Raw genomic sequence first — 8,569 nt, 5'->3', positions numbered from 1 at the left:
AATGTAGTCTTAAAGCACGTTCTTTAATTCTATTCAAAATCAAGTGCTATCAGTGGGTACCTCAGTGGTGTAAGCTAGAGGGAACTATGTGACTGGTCTGCCATCAGGGATCAATTTATTTAAAGATAGGGTGTGTTTTCAGATGGGCAGAGCGACTTTTCAATTCCAGGTGTGGTTTGAGAATGAGGGAGAGTTGCCAGACTCTTTGGTAAGCTGTGGGTAGATAGCCACTCCAGCAACTGGCAGGAAGTTATTTGTAGAGTGGCCACTGGCCTATCATAGTGTTTCAGGTAAGTGGAGCTGCTTCCAGCAAGCAGTTTTGTGCCGGGGGACCAGCCTCAGCATGGGTGGGTTATCTCGACGAAGGCAGCGAAGGTGAATAGAAGACAGAGGCCTCGATGCCTTTTCATGCACATCCTATGCTGGACACCCCTCAAAGATCGCTCTCTGAGGGGTGACAACTGCTAGGAATCATCGTGTGTTTTTACTGAAAACGTGTTATATGCAAGTAAAGGGAGAGGGGCTAGTGTTTCAATTAACAGCTCATTAAATTTTTAACAATAGAGAACATAGATTCTATTCAGGGTTGGATTAAGGGTGGGTCTAGTGCAATTCACGGTTTGATTAAGGGTGGGTCTAGCACAGTTCTGCAGTTGTAGGTGGGTCTCCATGGAATGCAGTTTCGGGAAAGCGGTTCTGGTAAGCAGAGATGATTATCAGCTGATGTGGCACAGCAGCCATCTTGTGATTACTGGGAATGGTGCTGAGAAAAGAAAATCTCAAGAATAGATATTAGTTCTTATGGATCTTAATAAAGAATGATACTTATACAGTTTTGTAGGGATTTAAAACTTAATTTGAGGAATCCTAATATATTTATCTATTTCACTTGGAGAGGGCGGAGGTGTCCTGGGCCAGTTTTGGCCTAATCCTATTTTAGGTAAAGAAAGGATGAAGTTTACCTTAACTGTATTTTGAAGGGCCTTCCAAAGGTCAAGATTATTTCTACCTAGAAAGAACTTCAGCCCACCCTCTATTGTGACCATGAAGATAAAGCACTGTAATTAATAGTAAGTGATCAGAGCAAAGGGGAGCGGTTGGGGACTTCCTGGAAGATTTTATCATACACTCAGGATGTATAAGAGAGCTATGTAATTCTTTTATAGTAGTATATTGGGGAGTCAGAGGGGGGTCGCTTCCCAGCAAGGCTGCCACAGTTTCTGGAGCAAATAGAAAACAGCCTTGCTGACATGCTAATTGACCCAAGGTTTGTTCCAAGGTCAGGGGGCCCACAACAGTGGCCTTGCCAATGTGTTGATCCGACCGGAAGCGGAGCTCAAAGGTCGAGGGGCTCAGACAGATCCTGGGGCCTCACAGGGTGGGACTCCTCCAGTTTTGTTTACTATCTGGAGCCTGCCTCAGTGAGGGTGAAGCAGTTGTTGGCAAGCAGTGCCTGGATGGGCACTGTTTGTATCTTGACTTGGTGAGTCTGTGTGGATGGGGTCTCATGACAATGTTGTACAGCAGCAGCAGAGAGGGAAAAATGTGGACTGTACTCCCTCTCCAAGGCTATGTGACAATGTGGGCTCATAACTCCCCAAACTGGGCACAGGACCCATGAGGGTTACAGGATTGAGCTCAGGTGACTGTGGTAACCATGGGGCTGCAAGAGATCCACAGACCTTTCTCTGAGCTGGGAGGATGAGGTGGTGGATGAAGGTATCTTGTCTTCTTTATAAGTTTATTTTCATAAGCTGCATCCCCATTACACTCCAGTGGTCTACCTATATTACTCTAGGAGATGTCAGATGTTCACTCTGATTTTTATGGGCATAAAATGTGCCAGGCTCTTCAAGTCAGTCATTTTGTTATCAGATACCTCAACATTTTTATTGATCTTTGGCTTATAGAGTACAAAATATTAAGACTAAAATATCAAATATATCAACACATTCTGGCTCTTAGTTTTGGTTTTTCTACAAATAGAGTGATTTTCATGTCTATTAGCTAAAGACATTAAATTGTAATGAGAAACTTAGTCATTTCAGAACATGACTATAGAGAGAACATGCAGTACTATTAATATTCAATAATGTTTAAAAGCATGGGTAGAGCAATGTGCTAAGCGAACACAGAGGTGGGATACATTAGCAGGTCATGGAGGGGCAGGTGATGATTATGAATAGCTTTCTGAAAGAAGTGATACTACGATGAGACTTTGGTAGGAAAGTATAAATTGGCATAAAAAGTACTTGGTATATAGAAATTCATTAAATAAATAAAGTTTTAATTTTTTCTTTTTCTTTTCTTTTTTTGTATACTATTATATGCCAAAAAAATGCAGTCTATATGCTCTAGAGTTTAACTAGCTGTAGTTTAAAAAGATTGACAAAGTTTTAAATCTTTCTCAAAAGGGACTTGGAGTCTATATTCCTCCCTTAAGTCTATGTAGGCTTGTGACTTCTTAGAATAACATAATACATTGAAAGTGACACTTTGTGACTTCCCAGGCTTGGCCAGAAAAGGCCATACAGCTTCTGCCTTCTCTGGAAACTCTCTTTAGGATGCTCCATCTTAAAACCTAACTGCCATGTTGAGAATTCATGAAGAAGAATTTGTTTTTAGAGAGATTTTTGCTAAAGGGCATGAATGCTCACCAGAGAGACAGAGAGAGACAGAAAGTGAGAAATCAGCCCATGGGGGTATGGCCACACCAAAATCCCTTCTTCTCAATTCTCCTCTTGAGATTTTGGGCACACATGACATGTGCCCGGAGTGAGTTTTAACTCGCAGGGTCCTGGACTGTTGTAGGATTGACTTCATGGGAGTCCAGCTATGTAACTTTTACACCATCTGCCGTACCAATGAAGAGGTCTTCTGATCAATAATTTCAGCTGGATTCAGCATTCAATTCTTAGACTCTATGAGTGAAGAAGCTTAAAGGCAATTTTAGGCTATACCCATTTATGCATTTAAATCTTTCAGCTGAGGTACCAGAACAGAAAATAAACCATCTCTTTTATACTTTGTTCAAATTTCAGACTCATGGATTCCATTAGCATAACAAATTGCAATTGTTTTCTGCTATTTAGTTTGGGTAGCATGTTATGCAATGACTTACAAGAGTACTGTTAATTATCTATATGTAAAAACATTTTATTTATAGCTTATCTTTAGGAAATTTTAAATCCTAGGCTCTTTTTGTTTGTATATGTGAAATATAACTAATATTCTCTATTCATCAGTCATGTATGAGTGTGCTCTAGCCAAAAAAGTACACATACATGTATCTGTGGTATATCCAAAAAACTGAAGATCATTAATCATAGTTTGGGGACCAGCAGTTGGCGTAATGGCTATGTCGCTGAACTCTCATGTAGTCGACCATGGATCATAAAACCTAACAAGAGGAAGGAAGCTGGGAATGTAAGTACCAAATTATGGAAGTTCCTATAAGTTAAATTAAACAGCTAAACTTGACCCAGCAGTGATGGTGTGGCCAATACTGGGGCCTCAGGAGGGGTACAGGTTTGGATCCTGAGTCAACCTAAACACATGATGCATGGCCACACATGCCCATGTTTCGGGATGGCTGGAGGAATAAGGGAGAATAAAAGTATGGGCAGTTCCTATAAGGAATACCTATATCTCTCTCTCTCTATCCCTCCCATGAAGGAAAGAAATAAACTAAGCTAAACTAATAAATAATGAAAATAAAAGACATTAACATGTATTTTAAGGACAATAAAAGAAACTGCTTATTTTAAACATCTATGTGTCTTGATCATATTTGTATTTCAGAAAGATATGAACCAAAGTATGTTTTCTGTGAGTAAAATTGATTTAGGGGCCAAGATTGATGGTATGGTGACCAGTTATAGAACTGTTTCAGTAACTGAGGTAAAAGATACTGATTTCACTTATAATAGTGGCCGTCAGCATAGATGGAAGAAATTTGACAAATATACTGGGTATTCGTAAGGTAGAATAAATAGAGGCTTATGATTTATTAAATGTAGGCAGTTAGGACAAATAAAAAGATCAAGAATAATGACTAAATAAGTGACAGTGATCCTGCTGGAAACTAACAGAAACCTGGATTGAAAAGAGGTAAGGTAGCAGACAACAAATTGTGATATTGACATGTCAAGTAGGGTCAATAGATTGCAATAGTGTCCTGACTAATGGCCAATGGATTTTCTTTTCACATTGCTATTAGGCTTGGTGACGTGACTCATTTGGGGATAGTGGCAAAAGCAGAGGTTTGAAAATGTGTTTGTACATTTCTGTTTCCTCTCTCAGATTCCCAATATTACCTTCACATTAATCCTAAGCTAGCAAGGAGTCAGCTTGACTAGTTGCATCTGAGGCCCTCTTAGACTAGCTCTAACTAAGTAAACATTGCTAAGTAAACGTTTACTTAGAAGTGCTAAGTCTTAGAGTAGTTTGAACAGAGTACTAAATAACCGATACACTCACTTTGAAGGTTCTCCTTTCAAGATGTACACAATTGTATGGTAAGACTAAAGAAGGGAAGAAAAGTCTACTCTGAAGACGGGGCTGCTTGTCAGTAGTCAATACTCCAGCATTACTTTATTATGTTTTTGTGAGTTTGTACTCTGATTGGTTGGGCATGCCTACTGATTAGTTGATGGGCACGACTTTTAAAGTACTGCATATAAATAAATATTTCAGAATCATTTGTGGTTAAGAAACCATGGGAGAGGATAAGACTCTAACCAAAGGTAGAGTTGAAAGGTGGGTTAGAAATACAATATTTAAGAAATGGACCATAAAAGGAGCCTCAAAACGTCTGAGGACGAAAGACACAACAAGGAAAAAAGAAAACATGACAAGACACTTTCCATTGTATAAAAAGGAAGATGTGGTATAAAACACTGCTGAAGAGTCAAATACTATTTTGTCTGAACTCTGAAATACTGAGGTCATTAGTGACCTTGAAGAAGGCAACTTCATATAAAGGTAAAATGATGGCGTGGGGTTCATTACAATTCCTGAGCGAATCAGCAATAGTATTTCTTTTTTTCTTTTTAATTGAAAATACTTGTCTCTATGAGTAGGCTAAATTAATTAGAAATGTGTCTCCTGTGATCAGTCAGATCCTCTAAATGTGAATTAATTAGAAATGAATGAACAGATACATAAAAAAAGAAAAAAATATTAATATGCATGACAACATCTAGTGATAGAATGCATAGTAAGTCTTGCCAAGTCAACATTAAAAATTCTCACATTTAGAATTCATCCACATTCTCTCAACTCTAACCTGATTACAAGGGGATTTTTGTTGTTGTGAAGAATAATGAATGCACCACAGTTTAATAGCACTATGACAAATCTGAGTTAAGTAGCTGCCTCGTTGTTCTAAAGGGCAATAGCAACATTGCATATTCACCAATTACTCTCTCCAACCTTCATGTCTTTTCTTTTAATTTGTTGCTGATTTAGAGAGGACAGCGAGGGAAAATTTTCTTTAAAGGAGGCAAACTGTCACTAGACCACGTAGTCATAGAATAGTAAGACCAAAGTTTTGTTTTATGTTCTACAGAGTATAAAATAGTCTTTTTGCATAGTGACAGAAGAGCTATGTCTAGTCAAAAAATACTTATTTGGCATGTTTATATGACTAAAATATATTCAAATACATACAAATAAAATGGTATTTTTGAATGCAATGGAAATTTAAAAATCATTTCATCATTAACTCTTTTTTGACAAAGGAGCTTTAAAATGAATTCTAAGTAGTTTATTGAGTACCTGCAATAGAAGACATACATGCTGTTTGCTGAGGATATAAGGTGTATATGTAAAGCATATGTCTTGTAGTCTACACTGCAGTAGTCTATGAGCACAATGATCATATTAAAATATAAATTATAGGAAAGCTTAAATATTGTTGTATACATGATAATATCCAATAAAACATATATGATATATAAGTAATCCAATTTCATTAACAGTTATCAGCTTTCATTCATATATTAGATATTTTTATTTGCCAGAATTTAAAAAATGAATTTGATTGAATTTCTGTGTTCAGTGAACTTGTTTCTCTGTAGCAGTTAAATCTGTGGAATCTTAAAATAAAATTATTATTTTTTAAAGAGAGATTTTGTTATTAGGCATGTGCATTCACCTGAGAGACAGAGAGACAAAAAGTGAGAAATCACTCCTCCAGGGAGATAGCCACACCACAATCCCTTCTTTACCATTCTCCTCTTGGGATCTTGGACATGTATACACATGTGCCCACTCTGAGTTTTAAGCAGCTGAGTCTGGGACTTAAAGCATGGTCAACTACATGGGAGTCCAGCAATGTTAACTATTATACCATCTGTTAGTCCCAACAATAAAATTAGTTTTAAAGTTTGGGTTTACTATAAAAGTAATACTCATGCACAATGTAAAATATAAAAGAAACACAGTATAAAATGTAAATATACAGCCAGCCTTGCAGTCTAGTGGTTAAAAGAACCAGATGACTGACAGGTTTGAATCCCAGCCTCGGAGATTTGAAAAATGCAAAATCCCAGTAGGATGGAGAGATGAAAGAAAAGCAGTTGCAGCATGACCATTCCTCATTAGGGATACTTTCTCAGTCTCTCTTTGTTTCTCTCTTTCTCTCTGGAAAGCACACGTGCTCTCTGGCAATTATAAAAATGTAAATATAAATCACTTGAACTGAATAAGTAACTATTATTAATTGTGGTATTATGTTTACTTTTTTGAACAGAAGTATTTAAACAGTTTAAGCATGGAAATAACATTTTGATTCTCAAGATATTTAAATGAGATATTATCCTATGATTTTTCCAGGACATTTGACATTCCTTTAAAATTCCAAGATTTTGCTATTTAATGGTCAATTAAATGACTGTCATTATTGGTTGTATACTCTATTTTTTTCTCCCTTTTCTTTTTTTAATTTAAATTTATTTATTTACATTCATTCTCTGTACATCCTTACAGCATACAAAATGAGATTTTCCATCCAGAATACACTGTATATTGGCTCAACCAAGCACATCAACATACGTGTTATTAACAAATAATTTTCCATTTCTCATTTCCTGTATATTTTGCTTTTTTTTCCCATCCTTGAGTCCCTATCTCTCACCCTCTGCCATCTCCCACCCTTCTCCCATATTGTGTCTGGTATCCATAGCTGCTTTCTATGCCTTTTCCTCCCCACATTTTTTTGCACCACTAAAGACCTTAATTAATCTAAATATTTTCAATAGCAAGCACAGCTGATATATACATATCTATGAACACAAGTCTGATTTTAGGCATAAAGCTCAGTGAGTAGAATGAACATGCTATAAAGTAGCACCTAGCTGGGGCTATATAGTTTATTGCAGTAATCAAATAGGTATTTTTAATGCATTTTTTAAAATTTCAAGAAAAAGTTTTTTTCCCTGAAACTTTTTTTTAACTTAATTTACATTTATTTTCTAAGCATCATCACAGCATATGAAATGTGATTTCCCATCCAGAATATACTGCATAGTGGCTTAATCATGCATGTTATCATCAAAAATTATCCATTTTTTAGTTTCAGATATCTATCTATCTATCATCTATCTATCTATCTTTCTATCTATCTATCTATCTATCTATCTATCTATCTATCTATCTATTTTTTAAAACCCTATTTCTGATGTTCTGTCCATTCCCACCCTCTTTTCACACTATCTCTGGTGTCTACAGTTGTCTTCCATTCTTTTTCCTCCCACGTAGTATTGATCGCACAATTTCTTAAATAATCTAACTATTTTGAATAGCAAATTCAGCTGGTAATTTCAAGAAAAGCAGTTTTAATTTAAATCAAAGAAATTGCTTAAAACTTAGAGCCAGGAAACAAGTTAGGATTCTGTTCAGATGGTAGATACTTGAACCTATCAACATCTTGAGACAGGACACAAGCCCTTAAAACTGGACAAGAAAGCCTACAAGAAAATCAGCAATGCATTAGTCAAAAGCCATAAAATTCTATTTCACCAATTCAGCCTCATGTACTTTATCTTCTGTTGTGGTTCAATTTTCTGGATTAAATTCTGGGATATAATATTCAACTCCGGACTTACCCCTATGATTAAGTTGGCCATTTTCTTAGTTTTTGAACTCTTATTTCTGTGTGTCTGTATTTAATTTTCCTGATATAGCAGTCACTCAAGAACTTCTTGGAGATCTGGTCTGGTGCACATAAATTCTTTCACGTTTTGTTATTCAGTTAAATTTTTTTCTAAATTATTGAGGAGTTTATGTATATAGACAAAAAGTCTTTTGCACTGTGAAATCTCTGTTAGGAAAATGAAAAGACAAGTTACAGAAGAGAAGAAAAAATGTAAAAATCTTATAACTCCCAGGGCTTTTTATAGAATTTTAGAATTGTCAAAACTTAATAGCAAAAGAAGAAGCCAACTAGAGAAATGAGAAAAAATTCTGAAAAAACACTGTATTAAAGATATACAGATGATAGGGAACCAGCAGTTAGCGTAATGGCTATGTTGCTGGACTCCCACATAGTTGACCGCAGTTCGCATCC

Source organism: Tupaia chinensis, unplaced genomic scaffold (genome assembly GCF_000334495.1).
Source record: "Tupaia chinensis unplaced genomic scaffold, TupChi_1.0 Scaffold000581_1, whole genome shotgun sequence".
In the NCBI taxonomy this organism is placed as follows: Eukaryota; Metazoa; Chordata; class Mammalia; order Scandentia; family Tupaiidae; genus Tupaia; species Tupaia belangeri.
The sequence above is the reverse complement of the archived record's forward strand: the minus strand, read 5'-3'. Positions refer to the sequence as shown.